The following is a 24,491-nucleotide window of genomic DNA, read 5'->3' as shown; positions in this document are numbered from 1 at the left end:
TTCTTTATTCCTACCTCTTGTACTACCTGTGTTATTCTATTACATTATACAATGCTTCCCCAGCTTTTCAAGAGTACCACAAAACAAGTAATACATCTTCTTAAGTGACATCATGTGGCATGCACAAGACAACCAGGTGATCAGACCCAGTCAGAACAGGTTTATAAAAGACTAATCTGATCTCATTCTATGACAAGAAGACCTGCTTAGTGAGTGAGGGAAAGGCTGTGGATGCTGTCTACCTAGACTTCAGTAAAGACTTTGGCACTGTCTCCCATAGCATTCTGGAGAAACTGGCTGCCAACGGCTTGTGTGGGTGTATGTTCACTGAGTAAAAAACTGTATGGATGGCCAAGCCCAAAGAGTGAAGGTGAACAGAGTTAAACACAATTGGGAGCTGGTCACAAATGGTATCCCCCAGGGCTCAGTACTAGGGCAAGCTCTGTTTAATACCTGTATCAATTATCTGTACGAGGGGACTGAGTACACCCTCAGTAAGTCTGTAGGTGACACCAATTTGAGTGGAACTGTTGACCTACTCAAAGGTAGAAACTCTCTGCAAAGGGATCTGGACAGGCTAGATCAATGAGCTGAAGCCAGGTGTAAGAGATTCATTTAGGCTCAGTGCTGGGTACTGCACAACCCCATGCACCCTACAGGCTTGGTGAAGAGTGGCTGGAAAGCTGCTAGGCAAAAAAGGACCTGGGGGTGCTGATTGATGCCACTGAGCATGAGCCAGCTTGTGCCCAGGCAGCCAAGAAGGCCAACAGCATCCTGGCCTTTATCAGCAATTACGTGGCCAAGAGGACTAGGGCAGTGATCATCCCCCTGTACTCAGCACTGGTGAGGCCATACCTAGAATAGTGTGCTCAGCTCTGGGCTTCTCACTACAAGAGAGACACTGAAGTGCTGGAGTGGGTCCAGAGAAGGGCAACGGAGCTGGTGAAGTGTCTGGAGCACAAGCCTGATGAGAAAAGGCTCAGGGAACTGGTATTGTTTTGCCTGGGCAAAAGGAGGCTGAAGGGAGACCTTATTGCTCTCTGCTCTCTGCAGCAACCTGAAAGGAGATTATAGCTGGTGGAGGTTGGTTTCCTTTCCCAAGTAACAGTTGAGAGGACAAGAAGAAACAGCATCAAGCCATAGGACAAGAGAAAATCGCTTCAGGTTGTGTCAGGTAATGTTTAGATTGGATATTAGGAAAAATTTTTTCACTAGAAGCCTTGCCCAGGATCGAACAGGCTACCCAGGAAAGTGGTGGGCTCACTGTCCCTAAAGGTATTTGAAGTACATATAGATCTGGTGCTAATGCATGTGGTTTTGTGGTGAAATTGGTATTTAGGTTAATGGTAGATTCAATAATCTTAAAGCTCTTTTGCAATGATTCTATGACTTTATGATTCTGTGTTTTTGTCGTATTAACCATATTTTTTTAATCTTTGTACTTTGCAATTAGCTGACATCTATAAGAGCAATCCTAATTCTCTTATGCAAATGTATATGAGGTAAATATAGCAAAATACACACTTTTGCACTTCTCAGAGAATAAAATTAGCAGAAAAGAATTCAAAAGTTTGCGTAACACTTGCTATTAAACTCTTTTTGTAGTGCTAAATATTACTAATAGAAGATAGTAAAAAAACACTTATACATCAGGTGTAGTTCACCTGTTCTTTACAGATCATGATGTCGTCTGCTGAGCTGTTGTCTTAATCATTAAAGAATAGAGAGAATTTTGGGTATCCCACACCACCCCCTCAAGTCCCATGCTGCTCTTCAGACAGGTGTCTTACCCTTGTCTTTTACAAGATACTGATGCAAATTATCACCTATGCTGATGATCAGCATGCCTTGTTTACTTGTACCTTTAGCCCACAGGGTTGTTAGTAGTCACCTGTAGTCTGAACAGCTGGCTCCTGGATTCACATTGAGCAACTTTGTTCAGCCCCAGTAGTAGCAGGGTCCTGCAGCAGCTACTATGCAGACATACTTACTCCTACTTTAGCAACTTTATTCTACCTTTGTGGTGGATCAGATTCCTCAGAAAAGTCTCTTGTCTCTTTTGCTTTGCAATAAAAAATTCACTGGTAACAAGAGCCCTCTTCGTCTGATCAATTGAGTCTTAATGCTTTTATCTGCAATCAAGTATCTTTGGCTTTGACTTGTTTCAGTGTCTCCTAGGCTCTCAAAGCACTTTGTAAATACTGTGAAGAGACTGTTATTATGTGATCTATCGCATTTATGTTTGCACAACAAATGGCACTATTGGACTTACCTGACAGATGAATTTATGTGCTCCCAAAATATAAGTGTTAAAAAATAACATGCTGTATCTATATTCATCATTGATAAATGGAGATGTTTAGAGCTAGAGAGTAATGCCAAATCACATAGTTATCAATTGGCCCTGGGAAACAATTCAGATATTTCAAATTTCAGTAAATTTTGATTGCCAAAGTGCATATTGTTCTTTCACTTGTTCATTTTGGCAGCTCATTGGATCCTTGACTGTATTCATTTATTGGTCATATTTGCTTGTCATTCAGCTGTATTAGTGTTTTTTTCCTAAGTGTACCTTCTTTTATTTCAAAAGTATGTTTTCCTTATATATTTTTAAATGTGACTATTCCTTTAACTATGGGCATAAAAATATTACAGAAAACTTCACTGCCATTCATGAAGCTTCTTCAGTTTTGGTGTTTTTTTTGGAAGAGGGTGATGAAATAAATGTCTAAATCACTGTCATCTATAAATTTTTATTTCCCATATCATAATAGAAAATTATTAAAATCAGTGCAGATGCCAAATTTTTCACAAAAAGTAGGGGGTTTTTCCACCTTTTGTAGTAGAATAATTAATTTTATATCTGAAATATATGAATGTACAGCAGAATTACATTTATCTTCAAACTCTATTACAAGACTTCTGCCTCTGTACAGGAAGTGAATACCTCAGTTAAAATCTCTGCTCCACAATTTCCTGTTCTGTAACGTAAAGCTAAAAATTCAGTGAGGTAATTGGGAGTATAGAAGTTGTCATTATGGACTTACATCAGCAAAAAACTCTGCAGTTCTTTTGATTTTACCATAGACACCAGAAGACTGTAAAATACAGAGCCATTATACATATGCACAGTAAGAAGTTCTCATTTTCTGAATATAACAACAGTTCCCTGTTATCGTATTTTATTTATTTAATTGTTTGGCAGTTTTTTTCTGCTTTTATGTTCTTTTAGAAAAAGCTGTAACCACACATAATCATATGTGATCAGATGTTTAAGATTTGAGTGGTATTTTTCCACCATTCTATATCTGAGACTTACATAGCCCTGTAGTTCTTGGCACTTTGCAGTAAAACAGTTAATTCTGATCAATTGAAATTTGCTCAGTTAGGTCCCAAAACACATATCTCTGAGGAAAATGTGATATAAGGAAAAAAAAAAAGATGAATGTTGAAAAACTGTTTAGCTGAGCCTGACATTTTACTTGTTAAATATTAATTATACTTTGGGATTCTTCCTATTTACATACTTAAGTGTTTGCTAGGGACATAAATGGTGCTAAATTGTCTTGAAGAAGGCACAGAGCAGTTTTGTTAGATAAAACTCCTTGCAGCTGGTAATTTTTGACAATATTATGTATTCTTGTCATGAGGGGCCTGAGGAAGACACCTCCAGGTTGCCACTTATCTCTGGAAAATGAAGCAAATGTCAGAAGTGCTGGGCCTACTGGGAGTATTGTTTGTGGAACGAAAAGGGGTCACAAATGTTAAAATTACCATATTTATGAACACTGTAGGAATTTGAGGTCTGAATGAGCTGTTCAGTTTATATTGAATGCTAAAGATTTTTTTTTTTACTTTCTGGATAGCCTAATATAACATAAAAACTACTCTCAGATACTGCATCAGTAAAAATCTTGAAGTTTAATACAGTTTTGCTTGCAGCTCTACTGCCTATGACTAGTGAACATAAAGGGAGGAAAGGATCCCTTGCCAGGAAAAAAACAAAATTTCATCATTTGTATATTCCTATTGCTAGCTTTTGAGCTTTGGGACAACTCAGTACTTGCTTTTCCTCTCATGTTCTCCTGTAAGGTTAACATAAAAATTTGAAAAATTTTGTGCAAAAATTTCTTTTAGCTTTCCTATTCCAGAGCAAGCAATTTGTATGCATCATGTGTGGTGGGTTGACTCAAGCCAGCAGCTAAACACCACACAGTTGATCATTGCCTCACTGCGCTTAGCAGGACAGGGGAGAAAATTCAGGGGTCAAGATTGAGACATCTCAATATGCAAAGGAAGTAGGAAAAAAACAAACAAGCAAACAAACCCCAAACCAAGTGATTAAAAGGTAATTACCACTTCCCACAAGTGGATTGATAAACAACCAGTCTCCAAGCAATATGTACCTACCCACCCACCCTAAAATCCCCTTCTTTTCCTTGATGAGAATGATGTTGTATAAATGGCGGCACTTTGGGACATGGTTAGACATGGTGGACTTAGCAGTGCTAGGCTGACAGTTGGACTCAATGATCTTAAAAGTCTTTTGTAATCTAAACAATTCTATGATTCTGTGAGCGTACCTTTCGTCAGTTTGGATCAGCTGTTCCTGCTATGTTCCCTCCAAACCTCTTGCCCATCCCCAGAATTCTTGCTGGATGGTTTAAGTGAATTCCTTGGCACTGTGTAAAAAAGTACTTGGCAATAGATAAAACACTGTGCTGTTACCAGCATTGTTTTGGTCACAAATTCAAAGCACAGCATCATATGAGTTGCTGTGAAAAAAGTTAACTACATCCCAAACAGACCTTCATAAGCATCAGGGCACCCTAAAATTCCAGCGATGTGGTAAATTTTGAGTGACCTATTTTTTTACATTCCCCTGCTACTAACCTAGAAGCACCATAACAATGAACTCTGGCAACGCTGTAGGGTAGAGGGAGAAGAGAAAGGAAGACAATACTTAGCCATGCACATTCATCTATTTTTCACACTGCAGGTACAATATTAAAGTCATATCACTGTTTAGTGTGTCTTTTCTGACTCTGTCCTGAGCTAGTGATGTATAATAGTAATGTGAATTTTTTGAGGTGAAGTGGCAACTACAATAGTGTACTGCTATGGCAATATGGTTTCGGGGAAGAACTACAATGATTTTCCTCCACCTAGTCACAAAGATACATACACCAGCTTCTTTAAGAAGTCAGACTGGAATATAAGTGTTTCTGTATTTCTGTTTTTTCCCTTTGTGATTAACAACCAGACTTGATAGTTATACACCATACAGTTTCACTTATTAGTCTCAGGCTCTGATATTATCTTTTCTGGAAGCTAAAGATGAGGACAGCTGTTGCTAAGTGAAAAGACACAGCAATAACCTGAAGCAAAATGGGTGGATGGATACATGGTAGTAATAAAATTAATTTGTTTCATTGGCATTTTGTTTTTGAAAATAACGTGATCAATCTCATGCCAAAATTACTTCTCTAAATTGGCACAACATGCTGTTCTACATCCTCTACACTGATTCCTTTGGCAATTTTGGAAAGAGAATGGTGGAGGGCATGCTAATAAAGCAGCAAGTTTGGCTTTGCTCCATTGGTCAGACTGTCATAAAAACCTACAATGAAATTAGTCCATGGCTGTTGGCAAGAACAGTCTGTGATCATTGTCATCTTGGCAAACACAGTGGAAACTGACCTAAAGACTTAGAGTGCTAAAAGTCTGTGCTGGAGAGCCATGACACTGTACCTCAGGCTTCATCTGCCATCATTCCACTGAAGATCAAACCTGGGTGAGGATCTGGAGCATGCTTCCAAGACTGGTGGATACTATGAATAGGGTTGTGTGCTGGAGTAGCTTTATAGGATGTATAGAAGATGGCGTATGATAGACTGCAAAAACTACAGCAAGAGCTACCTTGGTTACTTCAGTGCTGTAACTCCTTTTTTTAAATTTTTTTACTTCTGTACAAAAATATTGTAAATTAGCTGTACAAGACTAAAGGATTAAAGGTTTTCAGATCTAGTCAGAAATTAAATTTTAAAGCTTTGAAAACATAATTGAACAGTATCTTGACAGAGTTTGTACTGCGTCTGACATGACTGAATCAAAGCACTACATAGTAAAGAATTTCAATTGCTCATAAACCAGCTGAAGCATGCTTTCTTCTTTTCTTCTTCACTGACTGAGGTTTGGGCTGCTTTACAAAAAGAGCTAAAAAGTTACATTTCCACATATGTTACCCTGTTTGCTTATTTTATTGTTACCTGTCCGTATAATTTTGGTTTGGGAGATTTCCAAACCACACTGAGCAAAATAAGTGTTTTTTGTTGACAGGCAGACTTTGTGCCTGTGTGGTTTAGCTGCCTACGTGTTAACAATGTTAATATACCTAGATTTTATCAAATAATCCTGCACTATTTCTAGATAGTATACACAGTTGTCATTGATTATTTCCTAGGTCTAAACTCTGGGTAGAAGTCTAACAGCTATTATTGTTACTGTATTAAAATTCCTGTGCTATTCAGACTTCTTCCCATGTTAATTGCAATGCACTGAATATCTGCCACTAGGCCTCAAATGCATGCATACCTCTGTCTGGGCCAACTGAAGGTTCCTTTTCCAGTTACCATAATTTTCTTATGGCAAATGGTCTTTTAAAAAACAAAGCAAAACAAAAGCCAAACCCAACTTGTTACAAATTCTTTTTAAAAAATACTATTTTGCCTCAACAAACCAGTGAGTCAGGTATGTAACACCAAGTTTTTCCCACAGGTGAAGACTTTAACTTCCATTTGAAACCTTCAGATTTCCTCTACTCCTATAATATTTCTACCATCTGAAACACTGGAACATTTTCTGAAATTAGATGTCCTTGAAGATAAAAGATTTCAGCCACAGGAACAAAAGTGCTACACTCTACATATGCATTTTGCTGTGAACTAACACAAGTCAATACTGAATCTCTGAGGCCTTACAATGGAGGACCCGATATTCAAAATCTGCCAGCTAGACATAATAAGCCTTTTATGCTCAATAGATGTGGGATTATTGGGGTTTTTTTAATTTAACATTTCAAACATTTTATTTTTTTTCCTTTAAAATTGTGGAAGGGAATGAGCAGCAATGAATTTTGTTCCAGATTATGCAAACATCAGAGGATAGGAAAGGTGAATATCTCTAAAAACTTGAACAGCAGGTCACAGGCAACTTTAGAAAATGACTGACACAAATGCTATAATAAGAAATGGCTATTGAATTACTGCTTTGAAGGATGATTTATAAAGAATTCTAGTTAGAGTGAGCAAGGGCAAGTATCTATGAAAGTAAAAACTGTTGCAGTTCAATACCCTGTATGTCAGCTAGAAAGTAACCCTTGCCAGCTAAAATTTGGACTTAATAAAACGACATATACATGTAATGTTTAATACACAAATAGTACTTCTTATTCCATACAATACACAAAGCACCAGCTGAAAGGTTTACAGGATGCTCTTGTATGAAAAATATCTTGCTTAACCATTCTATCATTACCCTTGGCAACAGATATCATGATCATATGATGTTTTCATGGCCACAAGTTAATATCTATGCATCAGTCTCTTCCCATTTCCCCTTTCTTGTAATAGTGTCCTGGAGTCTGAGATGTAAATGTAGATACACGTTACATGCACGAAAGATGAAGAGGTTAATGCTGTACGAATTTCTCCTTTCCATAAGCAAATTTCCAGTGGTGTTCCCATCTGGCAGGTAGATCTTCAAACCATGCAGTTCTCTGTACCTTGCTCACTCCTGTCTGTGTAACTTGGTCAGCTACATTTCAAACACCAGTTAAACTACTCCAGTAGATTTCTTCCCACACTCTGATTCAGATAGTAGGATACCAATGAAGCAATAAGCCCTGGAGACACAAATACAATAACCAACAAGCAACAAAAGTAGGTGGGAGGTGGTGGCTGGGGTTGATGTGCAGGTTATATTAAATGCCGTCTTAAACTTACAATGGTAACTGCCTGGTTTTTATTATTCTCACAAAGTTCCATCAAATGTGCAATATTATGAAAAAGTCCGTGTTTAACCATACCAACATTTCACTCTGCAGCCTTAGAGTTATCATTTGAAACACCAGTATACTGAGAATTGGAATGGGAAGTGCTGCTGTGTACATCTACCTGCAGTCAGGAGCCAAAGAGTCATCACAATGACAGTTTTAATCCAGTAATGGGGTTAGGCAATTAGTGCCCAGCCAACTAAATGTACAGTGTAAGCAATCTGGAGATACTTGTGTAGTTTAAGCCTTGCAGAAGAGAATATTTAAGTCTGCACCTTATTGTACCCTGGGAACTTGATTCTGGGGCCAGGCACGTAGCTAAGAAGAGAACAATTGTAGAACTTGGAGCTGCAAATGCTTTTTTCCTCACTTTAAAGACTAGTCAGTGTTGTTCAATGTGGACTATCAGGATATCCTTTACTCCTTGATCCCTGTGGGGTACTCAGTTGCCTAAATCGCTTTTCTGTCCTTCAAACTCGTTGTTATTCTGATATCAGTCTGACAGCCCCTACTTCTTAGACTTTTGTCTTTTATAACCTTTTCTTTTTTTTTTTTTTTTTTTTAAAAACTAGGGGAGTAATTAAATGACAGAGTGACAGAAACAAGTCAAAGCTTGGAGTGGTGAGGCAAGGAATGAATGATTAAAATAATTTAAATATTATTTTTTACATTTTATTCAATTATTTTAAAAAGCAAGGGTAGAGAGAATCACAGGTTATACGACAGGAAACTCGCCGCAGAACTCCACAGGAAAGTTTTCCTAAAGGCTTTTGTTTTAATATAAAGTTGTTAAAGTAGGAAAATGTATTTTTATTTCTTTTCTGACAGTATATCTGTCAGGCACATATAATGAATGTCAACTAAAAGACTTCTCTTTTTGGAGCTGTTGCTGTATTCTGCTTGAGCTCCTGTGCTCTGTGTGTTGTGTTATATTCTATTTTCATCTGATGTGAAAGAAATTCTGTTATCTAAAGGTGACTGCCTAGGATGAGTGCAGTTGCTACTTGTCCTCCTCTTCCTAGAGAACAACATGTAACATTCAGTGTTATTCACTAGTCAGGTATGAAAATTAAGTCGTACAATACATGCTGACCATTTTGGAACACTTTACCAGTTTGTCATTGTGAGTATACACTGTTGTGAGCAGGCTGGCTCCACAACTAAGTCCAGAGTATTTCCCACTCGCCCTCTTCTAGACATATTCTTCTACTTACATCAATGAATTCTTTCAATTACTACCATAATACGATCTTCTACAATATGACTATAATATTCTTGAAAATGCTGGATTTTTTTGGTGACTTGAAGGTCACAAGAAGATATAAAATCCACTTAAGACAACAGGAAATATACAACAGCTTCTGAAACAGAACTTCTTGCCTTCCTCCTTATTATTTTCTCTGACATTATATTTTGAGGGGTTTTAACCCTTTAACAGAATTTTAGAATTTTCATTAGTAAACCTGGTTTAAAATGCCTGTAGGAAAACTCTGTCCTTATACCCTTAACTTGCTAACTCACATTTTTTCTTTCTTTTCCTACCCTTTCTTTAATGACCCACCATATGACAGTTTTCACATACATAGCATTTAAAGTTAGTACATATCTATGAAAATGGCAACAAGTAAAAACTGCCCAAAGATGTGCGGTAGTCCTGTTTTAAGATGAGACACTGAGGCCAAAAGCATTATATTATGCATACGTTTGCTGAGTTTCAAGGGTTATGAACTTGTATTCTTTTATTTATTCCAGTACTGATAGCATCCCTATATTATTCCATTCTTTTGAGATCACTAGTCACCATTAAATTTGTTTTTCCATCACTCAAGCTTTTGTGTTAGACCTCTGCCACCCTTTCTCAGTGTTACAGTTCAATGCATTCATTACATTAGCAACTTTTCCAGCACAAAATATAAAAATTAAAAGTATTCTTGTACCTAGAAGATAGCTTCTCTCTTATGTGATCTAGTATGGGAGACTCTATAAAGAAATATAACTAAAATTGCATCTGGGTGAGAGCTAAATCTACAAATAAAGATCCTTTGCCATGTGCTTGTGTATTGATTCTCCACTAGTTGCTCCGTTTTTGGTGTAGATGTGTCTCTAGGAATCCAAAGTCACTCCACACTCCTGAAAATTTGGTCTCCAAATTTAAACTCTCAGTTTTATTCAGGTAGCTTTTGGATTGCATTATAGTTTTTACATTAGAAATGAAAACATAGTAAATTTAAATGACCTTATTTTAGGCCCACAGATGGAAAATAAAATCTGAAAGGGCCTTGTTCTTGCTGAAATATAGCATCAGGCTGGATCACAGATACAACCTTTTCTTTTGAGAGTTATAAGATTTCACAACACTGTTGATGTAGCTAAACTTCAAAGAAGAACATCACATTTATCCCTTCTCCAGAGCCCTACTGTCTACTGCATGTACGTAAAGGCTACTTTTTTCTTTTTTTTTTTTTTTAATAGACCAAAGTGTAGTATCACTTCAAATACATCCATTTGAAAACAAATTTATCTTGACAGCTACCCAGAATTTTCATTGATTTTTCTTGAGTGCTTTATTTAGCTAGGTTGTTTTTTGACTGTATTTCTTTTTTTAGATTTTTACAACAGGAAAGAAAAACATCATTCTCTCAAAAGAAATTAAAATTTAATAACTAACTCACTATTAAACATTTTTATAAATGAGCCAGGTAAGACTCAGGATTAAAGAGACTGACCTTTTCTTCTACCAGTCTAGGAACTAGTGCACTAAACAGATATGAAGGAAATTTGATAACAGCTGATTGCAGTTAAGGCAGCAGATTATGGACGTTGTTTAAAAACTGGTGTTGACTTAACGAACTGTAAGTGGATATCTATTAGAGGACAAGAGGTAATGGCCTTAAGCTGCGCCAGGACAGGTTTAGACTGTATAATAGCAAAAATTTCTTCACTCAAAGAGTGATCAGGTATTGGAACAGGCTGCTCAGGGAAGTGGTGGAATCACTGTTCCTGGAAGTGTTCAAAAACAATGAGGCTTTTAGGGACATGGTTTAGTGGTGGACTTGGCTGTCTTGGTGTAATGATTGGGCTTGAAGATCTTAAATGTCTTTTCCAAACTAGCTGATTCTATGATTCTACAATCTATGCTAATGATAGATCTTTAGCCTCAGTACATTCTCTAGCACTGATTTTTTCTAGGGAAAATTTCAGCAGTGCTTGTCACACAATCTTATCTGCAACGTTGTATCCACAATTATGGAAATATTCCCACCAGTTTTCCCTTACTGATAAGAGAACACTTTTCTATCCTAATGCCAGCTTCTCCTCAGATAAATTTGAGGACATGGAACTTACCTAGAATAATTAAGCTCTGAATGGCAGCAGATACTGAGGACCCATGAATTGTCACATGTCGCAGAAATTCCCATCAGAACGAAAGCACAGACAAGCTAAGTTGGTTAAAAAAATCTATTTAAAGTAGTTTTTTCAGAAATATAGTTGACTCATTCAAAATAGATGGCATCTTTGTTTTACTGTGGTTTACATGAGACAAAGGAATTTGTCCAGCTTCTCACTATGTGGCACAAAAATCATATGAGATAAATTTCGTCTGGATTGAAATGTTTGGTCTTTCTGCAGTGATGCTGAGCATCAGATAAAGCTGCAAGTAGAAGGCACATACAGCATCCACTATGTTTGATATTCTATTTTATAATAACTCCTTGTCACTTTCTACAGAGCTTGACAACAGAACAGTCTGAGTGAAACAATGCATGAAAACGCTGTCTACTCCACCCTGCCTTGGTAAAATACAGTTAACAAACTGGAAAACTGATATTGATAAAACTGGCTTTGGTTAGCTAAAGGGCACATCAGATTTAAACTTATCAGTGATTCATGTTAAACCTCATAAAAGTTAAATCAGTCATGGTTTTTCTTTCCTCACCCTACCCCAAATACTCAAGGGGTTGTCCATCATTGTCAGCTGGCTATTAAAGTATGGCACAGGAAATTGCTAAGAATGAGTTCTATGGAAAATGCAGTATAGAATGAAAAAATGTTTAAAATACTGTGTAAATGTTCATGTAATGTCAAGCGCTCATACTTAAATATATGCCATGCAATGAAACATGCTCTCTTCTTGACTTCTGAAAGCTTACTGTTTTAAAATAACTTATTTCAAAATGCAGATCAGGGCAATTCGCTTTCCAGAGCATGCTTACCTTTGCTTCCTGCAAACTTTAATGAAGAAATAACCTAGTGTTGAATTATATTTTTTTTAATTTAGAACTTGTTCTTGCATTCTAGAGAACAGTAATTATACTACATGGCTCAGTATTTTTCTTCTCTTTGTTAGATGCCTTGTTATAACAAAATAATTCAACAAAATGTACTAAAATTGAAATATGCAATAGAATCTGATATTCACATTCCTTTAAATGTTATCAGTGAAGTTCCATCACGACCAGTGAATAGTATTTCATTTGTATTTTATATTCTGTAGGCTAATATTTTCTGAACCGCCCCCCCCATATTGTGCATGAAGTCACTGAAGAAGTTCACAATATAATCTTGGAAATTAATAGCATAATAATAATGAAGTCGTGACCCATTCTATTTATCAAAACAAGACAGGGGCTTAATGACATGAGATCACTTTAAACCACAATTTTATATAAGTCAGAAGGTGAACTGCATTTGCATTTAAAATCAATTTTTAACAATGCCTCAATTCAAAAGCTCATTACTTTTTACAGTGGTACAATGCAAATGACAAATAAGCTAATGGAAACCTCTAAAAATAAAGCTGTTCTACAGAACTTGAAAAGAAGTATTTGTATTTGAAAAGAAGTAGTTAATTGATAGCATCATTTTTCAACCTCTACTGTTTGCTAGTAAACATAGAATAAAATGCTAAGAGGCTCTTAGAATGAACTAATGAAAAGAGTGTTGAAGGCAGAGCTACTCTTTCACTCACTACGGTGTAATGAAGAGGTAATCCCTCTGCTGTGAGAGGTGAGTTAAGCCTCCAAAACAGTTTTTGTATTCATTCCACCATTGCATGTTTGCAGTTTATCTATTTCCAGAAATATCCATCTTCCCACTCATATTCTGACCCCTTTTAGAATGATATTCAATCTCACAGGTGATGCGAGGAAATGCAATATTCATTATTTGATGGCCAAGCTGTTTACATCTAATATGCTCCTTCTACACAACCCGTCGAACCATTTAAAACTACGTATTTCTTTGTGGAAAAAGGTGGAATGATCATCACTCATAAGTTACTATTTTTGCCTTCATTGTTGCTAAACCTGCGTCCATGTTTCCTGACTATTTGTCTTCATGTATTAATCATCGTTTCATTTTGAGGCAGCAAACGTATTTGCTCCATATTCACCACCATATGTGAAAGGGCGTTGAAGAATAGTAAATAATTGACAAGGTGATTTAACCCAGTCGCCCTTAGCTTTCAATGGAGAATTTATTGAACAACTCACAAGAATATATAAAAGTTACCTTTTAATTGAGACAAGGAGCTGGAAAGCAACATCACTAGGGCAGCAGCAACACTTATATTCAGAGATGAGCCAAATGGATCTAAAAAAAGCTATATTAAAAAAGGAGAGAGAAAGGAGAGCTAGATGATTTAAAAGTTATTAGACTTCTGCAGTCAAAGAATCCTTTTGGGAGATATCTCATAACAACAACAAATACAAATAAAAATGTAATACTGCTTACACTAATGAGAGGGAAGCAGAAAAAGACAACTATGGGAACAAAAGCAAACATCAAATTCTCTCTGGTAGTCTCCTTTTAATTACCTTGTGTGGTAAATCTCTCTAGTGGAGCAAGTGGAATGCTGCCGTTCTTGTATAGTAGCATAAAAGCTGAACAAAGAAAAGGTGCTTAACATGTATTCAAGAAGATTCTACTCCACCTTCAAGAAGTCTGCTTCAAGGTTTTCAATATATGTGTTTACAGCATGCAAAGGAGGAGGAAAAAATAGTAAACAATTCCTTGTCACACTGATTTATGTGTTCCCTTTATGTTTCTATGTGAAACAAAAGTTTCTCACAGCAGCCAGTGACCTTCAGAGCTAAAACAGCATGTGTTTGCTCTCCTTACCTGGTTATTCTGACTGTGCCTCAGATATGAAGTTGGAATGGTATCAGAAACTGTACAGAATCATAAAATGGTTTCAGTTGGAAAGGACCTTAAAGATCATCTACTTCCAATCCCCCTGAAACAAGCAGGAACACCTTCCACTAAACCAAGTTTCTCAAAGCCCCATCCATCTAGTCCTTGAGCACTTCCAGGGATGGGGCACCCACAGTTGCTCTTGGCAACCTGTTCCAGTCTCTCCTCCCCCTGATTATAAAAATTTCTGAGTTTTTCTAAGTCTTTATCTGAATTCTTCCCACTTTAGTCACTGCTTGGCAGAAGTTTTTACGGCAGAGGAAGCAAGAGGCAGCAAAAATATCCCAATCCAAATCAAATCATAGTTCCAAGAAAAAAACAAGCTTTTAATTTCAGGGGTTATCTATATAAACTTTAAAATCTATTAGAAATTTGTTAAGCATTTTCTTTCCAGGAAATATTAGGCTGGAAGGAAAGCAGTATCACATATTACAGGTAATTACATTGAAATTGAATAAACATCTGAATTTGGAGTGTCTTTTTAAATTAACTGTCCAGAAAGCTCTCTCTTTTTCTACAGTAACATCTTTAAATACAAAGAGGGTTACAGTCAGTCTGAAATTGAAGAAAAAACACAACTTGTCACTGATCTGCCAGCTTTCCACTCACCCTAGCAGATTAGTCCTGATTAGTGCCAAAGTATGGGAGAAGGACTAGTCTGATTTATTTTTCTGATGCTCACCCATTAAGGCTATTCATCATGTATTATATAGGCCATATTCACATATACAAAACTGGCAAACTATACTTTAGGCAGACTATGCCTCAAGCCCATTCTTTTGCATGAGCCACATTTTTCATTTCATTTGAGGGTAGTGTTTTCTGAATTTCTGTTCAAAATCCCCAAGTTTCTTACTCCTTTTGTAATTTACAATTTACATTTTTTACAAATAACCTTTACAACTATTTAAAAAACACAATATAGGGGGAAAAATATTAAAATACAAAGGAGAAAGAGCAGCAGGTCAGACACATGTCAACTCAGTATCAGTACTTTATAAGGTTCATGTCAAATGTGTCCTAAATTCAGAAGTGGCTCTTTAGTACATTTTTTTGTTTGCTTTTTTTTTTTTTTTTTTTTTTTTTGTCTGTCTTCTGATAACGTTTCCCAAAGCAGGGAACTCCAGCAGAACTGACGAATTTACATTCATATTACTGGTCCTACTAAATACCTGTACCCAGGATGGGGGAGAAAAATACCCAGTTCTGCTCTTGGTCCATCAGAAACACATGAGGAAGGTGCCTTTTTGCATTCAGGTAGAGCATTCAGCATAAGGAAGCCAGGCAGAGAGAGCCAGCATGGATTGCAGAGTCTAATCTTGACTGGAAAGATCAAGAGTGTTCTCTTACAATACATCATGATACGGTTGCTCTTGTTCCAGTGCTCCACAGAGTAAGATGTTCTGCTGCATTTTTACAATGAAGAATAACTTAAGGGTCACTGCCAAGGCTGCAGGTCTTTATGAACTGAAGAAGAATCTAGTGTTATATACAACCTGATACTAATTGCACCCATCCTTTTCCCCATTTTGTGGGCTGTTTTTGTAACATCTGTTAGGTTAGCCAGTTCAACAGACCAAGTTAAAATCTCTGAACATAAAAACCCCATCTACTTTTGAGTTGATGGTCCTTTCTTATACCCAAAGAATGCAACAGAGTTGTCTATTTTTGGGAAAGGTCAGACACAATGATTTCCTCCCTGTACCTGTTAAAAACTCCTCCCCTCAGAAAAAAAAAAAAAAAAAAAAAAAGTCATTTTACTCTGCACTGCAATGCTAGTAATCTACAGCAAAGAAAGTTAACTATCAAGGGATGAAAATGAAGTTGGTATTTCTTACACATATCACAGCTGCTCTAGGTTATGCTTTCTTTCAGAAAAAAAAATAAAAATCAGGAGGATTAAAGGAAATTCACTGGCATGTCTTCTCCCATCCTCAAATACCCAGAGTCACTCAAATTGTTTAGTCACAGATTCACCTCCTGAGGGGGAAAAAAAAAAGTTTGGTTTTAACCCAGAAGGGAAAAGAAAAAGAGATTCCTCAGAGGCAATCTGCAGCCTACTGAAAGGAGAATTCCAGACTGAAAACAGTGCCAGATATGTTGCAATTTAAAACAACATCAAGAATCTGGCTTTTTTTATTTGACTATTGAAATTATTAATAAAGTGACCTTTTCTTTCTTTCTTTCCCTTTCTGTGAACTTGCAATTTGAGTTCCTGATGAAGATGTCTGGGTAACATCTAATCTAATAAAAACAAATAACACAAAGCCAGTAAATACCTCCTTTTGTCCCCCATACATGTCATGAAATTGAAGTAAATAGATTAAAACTCTAGCATTGCACACGATGAGATTAGAAAGCCATTAGTAGCCATATAGTGTATTAGAGCATTGGGCACCAAAAAGCCATTACGGGGAAATTTCTTGAACAGATAAAAACATATTGATATCATCCTTCTTCTATTATTTAATAAAGCATTTTGTTTTGAGACCCATTGGTTTTTGTATTCTCTCTTTGTGCAGCAGACCAATAATAGAGAACCTTCTAGATTTCTTCTATCTTTAAGGAGCAAGAGAGGAAAAGAGACTTCCCTACTTCAGTGATATCGTGTGACTGCCATAATAAAGTTTAGTTTTGTATAAACAGATGCTGTTACCATTCAAGATTGCCTTTCAGGTACTAATAATATTTTTTTTTCCCTAAATATTCCTATCTTATTCCAATCTGTCAAAGAATCTGAATATAGTGCCTGAAAGTACTATTTTGTTGAAAGAATCGATGGAAGGGAAATGGAATTCTTAACTGGTGTCAAGTAGTCTTGCCTTTCTGAAGTCAGAAGGAATGTCTAACCTTATGTTAGTCAGGGGTCAATCCCATTTGTAAGAGCACAGAAAAATACAGAAAACTATGATGAATTGCTGCTCTAGTTAACAGTCCTTTGCAAGACCAACTGTACATCTGACAGCAATGAGAAGAATTAAAGGAATAATCTTCCAGAACTATAGTTCAAAAAGCAAACTACTTTACATCTAATGTTAACAATTCAAGCAACTGTATTGAGCTACCCCTGATGCAACAGGGGAATTATCCAGGCCACAGAGCACTTTCTACATGTACTGCTGGAAACCTGTGGTCTACCTTCTCCCCAGTGAGAACTCGAAGATATATTAATTATTGTCAGTGGCAGGAAGAAAGAATGAAGTCAGGCAGGAAAAAGGTAGGAAGTTGCATCTATAATTGCTTCTCAATAAAGTGAAATATCAGGAGTGTATGAAAATGTGGAAGTAGCTGTCTCTTCTTTCTGTAAAATGGCTACAAACATTGAAGTTGGCCATGAGTTCTCGGAAGACTACTGTGCAGTGCTATGCAGAATAGTACGGGCTGGTCAATCATACTTGTTTAATTTTTGTGCTAGTACAGTGTTATAATTCTGTGTAATATCCCTGTAGTGGAAGAATGTGTAAGTAAAAAAAAATACAACTCATTAATTTCCACCAGTTCCATGCAATACTGCAATACTGGATGTATTTTACTTCAGTTTAACTCCTTAAGTAGCAGAAGGTACATTGATAAGATTCAAGATTCCATATTTGAAAACTGATATACTGTATTTCTTTTATAAAACAGTGAGCAAAGAAAAGGCATAAAACGTGAAAGATGGCAAAGACACCTTAAAAAATACATATTAGAATAGAGGAATTTACCACATTGGTGAATCTTCACTTAACCATATTAAACACATTTGGAAGGTTCCTCACAAATGCCTAGGACTTTATTTTACAAAATTGCCAAGTATCAGTACACATAGATGGCTGTCATCTCCCAACACTATCTGTTCCCTAACATACATACGTATACATGAAGGTTATGAAGTACATCTCAATTGTATCTAGTAATTTAAATAAAGATGTATTTATGATTACCATAAAATATATATTCATATATATTTATATATATATGAATATATATTATATATATTTATATATATTTATAATTTTTTCATGTGTATATAAATGACACAAATCAGCAGTATTCATTGGCTTGAACGGCATTTATATTTGTGTACCTGAGGTAGGACTTTGCTTAAAGCCAACTAAAAAATGGTTTTAAAAAAAATGTTTATGTCTGTAGCTATGACAAACTGTTTTTATAAGAACTTTTCTTTCTTTGCAATACCAAGATTTGTAAGCTTTTTACCAAATGTAAGTGGTGTAAATGCACATTGTACAAATATTTGTAGTACTTATGCTGGAGTTGTTCGCATTTAGAAACACATATTTTCCTTTATTATTCCATGCATTGTCCTTAAAATGTAATGTAAACTCTTCGCTTTATATTAAGGCTGCTGATAGCTTCCTCTTTGATTTCATGAGTCCTCAGGAGTCTGTTGCCTTGTGAGTTGTGTTGCTTTTGTGTAGGGTGAAAAGTCTTGGATGCAGGTTATATAGAATGTGAATACATCCACACCTGACAGCAAGAGATGATGGCAACTGTCTGGTATCTTCAGAGCAGAGCACCTAAGTTTCTTGATTTTTCTATTCTTAAAAAGTCATATAACTCTAAACTGGATAAAGAATAAATGGACCTGCTGCAGGAAAAATAAAAATAAATTCATTTTACTACTAACCCTTCATTCAGTTTCATGTTGGTGTTGATGGTGGGTTTTGTTGTTTATTTAGTTTGGTTTCAGAAGGGTCTCTCCACTTAGACTTATAGCTCCACTTAGACACATACAAGTCTATGGGGCTGGAGTGGTTACACCCAAGAGTGCTGAAGTCGCTCACAGCATTCTCCTGGAGAAACTGACTGCTCATGGCCTGGATAGGTGCATTCTTTCCTGGGCTGGAAACAGGATGGATGGCTAAACCCAGAGTGTTGGTAAAAGGCATCACATCTACTTGGTAACCGGCCACTAGTGGTGTCCCTCAGGGCTCAGTGCTAGGGGCAGTGCTGTTTAATAACTTCACTGATTATGTGAATGAGCGGATTGAGGGCACCCTCAGTAAATTTTCAGAAAAGGGGGGGCTGATTGATGCCGCTGAGCATGAGCCATATTGTGCCCAGGCAGCCAAGAAGACCAACAGCATCCTGACCTGTATCAGCTATAGTGTGATCAGCAAGGCCAGGGCAGTGATCATCCCCCTGTACTGGGCACTGGTGAGGCTGCACCTCAAATCCTGTGCTCGTTCTGGACCACTCACTACAAGAGAGACATTGAGGTGCTGGAGCGGGTCCAGAGAAGGGCAACAAAGATGGTAAATGGTCTGAAGCACAAGTGTGATGAGGAATGGCTGAGGGAACTGATGTTGTTTAGTCTGGAGAAGGCTCAGGGGTGACATTATTGCTTTCTACAGCTACCTGAAAGGAGGTAGCAGTGAGATGGGGATCAGTTTCTTCTCCCAAGTAGCCAGCAACAGGGAAAGAGGTAATGGCCTCAGGCTGTACCAGGGGAGCTTTAGATTTAAACTGGATACTAGAAAAACTTCTTCACTGAGAGGGTGCTCAGGCATTGGAACAGGCTGCCCAGGGAAGTCCCTGGAAGTGTTCAAAAATCTTGAATCTGATGCGGTACTCAGTTATATGGTTTAGTAGTGGTCTTGGGTCCTTTGGACTGTATGATTCTACAATTCTATGAAATTCTTAAGTCTTTTTTTTCTTTTTGCTTTTTAACTTGTTTTTCTGAACAGCTAGATTTAAGCAGGGCTAGAAAAGATTCCCCAACCCTGGAAATTAAGATATTTAAATAGCTATCCAACTTTGACATCATTACTGGTCTGGTAGGTTTTTACTCCTTACAAATCAAATTTTAACAAAACTGCCATAAAGCCAAGTTGTAGTGGAAACTTTGTGAGGGTTCATGGGCGCATTAGGGAACCATGGCTTTTACATTGTGTTGTAGAAGCTTTCCTTTCTGTCCAGTTTATGGTAACAACATCTTTCAGTCATTTGTACAGATTAACATCAGTCGTGTACCTTATTCTGATACCTCTTTTGTGTTTAGATTAGGCCTATATAACACCCAAATCTATTTAAACTCTATGGTCCTAGCAAAAGCTACAGGCAGCTGCAGATCCCAGTTTCTGACAGCTAATAACCATAATGCCTAATACACATCAAGAGATAAACACTAACTATGTGTTAAGGAAGATTAAATGAACAGTGATGACGACCCTCCCCAAACAGGAGGCAGGAGATGGGAGGAAGATTATAGCACAGCCAGACAGGGAAGAAAATGAGAGTAGAAAGAATATCCTGTAGAGTCTCGTTTAAAGCATGCAGACATACAATAAAGCCTGACCAGAGGGTTGTTATAATTCAGGTGATATCATTATAGTTTAGAGAACAAGATCAGCTCACCCCTGTGAAAGAGGGCAATGAGAGTGAAATGATTTCCATTGAAAGTGCAGGAGCAGGTGCAGATATTGCCAATGCTTCAGTAAATCTCAGTTCACATAAACAGCTGCGAGGATCTAATTTTCTAAAATGGGATAATCTTTTGCTCATACTCATTCAGCCTGAGAAAAAGACAGGGTGAGTAAGGTAGTTTACTTGAATATATTCTACAAGATGAACAAGCATTTCATGTTTTGTAACCCACTTCTTCCTGCAGTCTCAATGAGTCATAGCAAAACAACTCTGCCCTGTTATGTAAACAATATGGTACTAATTTACTGAGTTTAATACCTTATTTCATCCAGGTTATGATCCAGTGTCCACAAATACAATGTGGTGGTTTTTTATTGACCTCAGTAGATTGCAGATGAGCCTGGGTAAGTGCAAGGAAAAAAGCACGTTCACTCCCCTCCTTTCCATAAAATGTTTAGATTTTCTTATGAGACATAACTTATGCTCAAATTTTGCCCTACTGGTCTGCTATGTAGAAATGAGTTCCACAAGACCAGCAGAATAAATATCGCTTTATTACCATCAGCAAAAACTTCTCTTTTGCCATTTCTAATTTTTGGCCTCTGCTCCTTATTGTTTTGAAAGACATTAAAGATTTTTTTTGTTGTTATTTTACTTAATAGTTTTGGTTTTAGTTTATTTGGGGGCTTTGGTTGGGGGATTTTGGGGTGTTTTTTTGTTTTTTTTTAATCTTTAATCTTTTTGTAATCTTTAATCTAGATTTCCTTTTGCCCTATAAGCTTCTGCTTTATGTATTTTTTCAATTTTCCATGTTACATAGACCTATTCAGTACAACTTTAAAAATGATTTTGTTTTCATGTAACTTATTTCTTTCAAAATCAAGACCATATTACATGTTCATTAAACCAACAGTAAATGGGCTGCTAAGCAGCTGGGAGGGAAACAAGGTTCTTATAACAAACACGTTGATGCTGCCACCATATGAAATATGGTTAATGTCAATGTATTCAATGCATAGTGGGAAATCAGGAAAGAGTTCAATATAAATTAGTTTTATATTTTCATCTAAATGTTATAATTTAGAAAAAATATGCACAAACCTATCTAGAATCCTATCCTGTCGTTTTCGTGTAAAATGGGTTTGGGGTATATTATTTCTAAAATACACGTTGACATTCAGAGGAATATAATACATTAAACAGTAAACTATATATGCCAAGAAACAGTGTCAACTATCATCAAACCAGAATATAAGAAAGGTGATTAACCAAAATTATTCTGATTGAAACTGAACAATATCTATCTACAAAAGTATAAAGTCACATGAGAATATAGAATATAGCAATTGTGAAGAAAGCATACAGATGTGAGGCTAGAAGGTTAAAGAAAATTAAATAATAAGGTAATGTTATCAAAAGTGAAATCATATCACAAATATGAAATTACCTTCATCAATTAAATCAATGTAAAATTACAATACAACTGGAAAACCTAGCAGATTTCACCGTTACTTATGAAAGCTCCTGTTTAGATTAGAGGCACTATGAAAAATTATGCTGCTCGTGGCACTGATTTATGATAATTACATACCCCTTACAAACTGTCCAAATATTTTGCCTTGAATACACCTTTTGAAGATCTACCTGTTACAAAACACAAAGCTGGTTAAAACAAAAGAGTATGTTGAGGTGAGTTCTTCTGGGGATCAAGATACTCCAATGAGTTTTTCTATTACAAATTTTGTGGAATCTTATTACAGGTAAACCAAGTAAATAGAGTTGATTTAGTTTGTGTTGTGCTTATCTTTCTCAGAGATTTTGAACACCAAGCCCTGTAAATAGTCTGACCTGCAGAGGACTGTTGCTATAGGCTGTGTTTCTTGGGATGGGGAGAAGGAAAAGGAGCTGCCTGAGGCTGCGGTAGGGAATGACAAAGAAATTGCAGCAGGAACTCACTCATGTGTACATCACCCTCTGCAGCTGAAGCATGTTTATTCAACAAAGAACCAGTTTACTTACTAACCAAAAACAACTACTGTTTCACAGCATGAGACAGTGAGCATGTCAACTCCTCTGATATGAGAATCCTGTTCTATACCTTGGAATAAGTCACACAATCTAGTGGTGATTGCTGTCCCCAGAGAAATTCTGTTTGTAAAATAAAGGGAAAACGGTGTCTCACTCATGTGCTTTATTAATTTTTTTTAAAGGACTTTTATCTGCATCCATACAACTAGAAAGAACTTCTTTCCAACTTTTGACTATAAGTCTTACCTCCTGGAAGTCAAACTTGCTTTCCAAAGTGCCCTCTTGAGAAAAAAGAAGGAAGCAGAAGCCTAGTCCACTGAAGTCTTCCACACTTAATCAACAGTAATGTAGTTACTAAAGCATGACAACAGAAAAACTAAAGTAAGATGAATTTGTTATTAATTTTCACTCATTGAAAGAAAATTATTCTAGGCAGAAATCAAAGGAGAAGTGATCTGTTGGGGGAGAAAACTACAAGAGGTGTAAAGAGCCATATTGAGAAGGGATAAGACATAGTAGGAAGAATGCACACAAGTGACTTCAGGCAGCTGACTCTTTAACACAAACACTGCTTTTTGTGATAAATTGTTAAGCAGTTTTGCTTCCTTGAAAAGAAACCAAAGTTTTCATTTATCTGACAAACTGTCTTTCAATATTTTTAGATATTTACAGAAGAAGAGTATAAATGCCCTGCACACTGATGTCCACAAACACCAAGTAGCCAAGACATCGCCATCTACTTTTTCAGTACAGTTTAATGTGCATAAAAGGAAAACTTGGCTTATCGTCCAAAATGTCAACAAATAGGCTTTGATTACAGAATCTTATCATAGTTTAGAGGAACTAATATCCCTCTTCAAAAAATGGTAAATTAATGCAAGCATAGTTACTTTTTCCTGTAATAGAGAAAATTGCTCCTTTGAAAGGTAAGATCTGACTTAGAGGCCTCCTCACTGACCTGAGTTCTTCAAACTCCCCACTTGATGCTTCTGCAAACAACTCTTGAACAGAAGATACATAAAATGGAAATCAAGCCCTTAGTTCCGAAATTGTTCATATACTTCACTGAAATATGACTTACCATGAAGGTATAAAAATTCACACCATGAAGGTATAAAAAACAATGACTCCAAAAACTTAGGCCTATGTCATTGATGGATCCTTTTTCTGCATGCATCCTGCATTAAAGGAAAACATATATAAGGAAATAACAGACCCAACTCTAAGTCAGTATTTGTGAAGCTGTCTCCTTCCCAAGTAAGACAACTTAGAATGAATAAGAAGCCATAACCTGAGCAGTCGCAAAACACCTAAATAAAACAAAATCAAGGGTTCATGTACATACCCTTAGATGTGGGACATTAGATACATAAACACAGAGCCTGAAAATATCTGGCCTTAAGAAGGAAGAATATTGGACTTGCTTGAGTTTTTCATTAATAGTAAGGCTTATTCATGAAGCACTTGTCTTGCCAGGAAATTGGAAGTACCCTGTGAGCTGAGATACAGAATTGCTCAGACACACACTCTAATGTTCCAAATGGTAAATATGTGCAGTATTTTGATAAAAGACAAAGCATTTGGTCATGCTGACCTGAACATACTGAATTAAATTTGCTAAAGCTAGTTAATAGCAATGTTTAGTCATCAGAAGCAGCTGTGAGGTTTTGATTATCAAGAATATTCTTATTTTTTACTGGTTTTCAGAATCTCAGACAGTTACAGCCCAAATTAATGAGCTTTTACTACATTCATCCTGGAAATCAGGAAAAAGTATATTGTTCTAATTCTTTTGGCTGAAACTAGAAGTCACCCAGAAATTGCTAGGTGCTACACCACATGATCACACAGG

Source organism: Neopsephotus bourkii, unplaced genomic scaffold, assembly GCF_033783945.1.
Source record: "Neopsephotus bourkii isolate Nb327-2 ecotype Australia unplaced genomic scaffold, CSIRO-AGI_Nbou_v1 NB_1037, whole genome shotgun sequence".
Lineage (NCBI taxonomy): Eukaryota > Metazoa > Chordata > Aves > Psittaciformes > Psittacidae > Neopsephotus > Neopsephotus bourkii.
Note: the sequence above shows the minus strand (reverse complement) of the source record.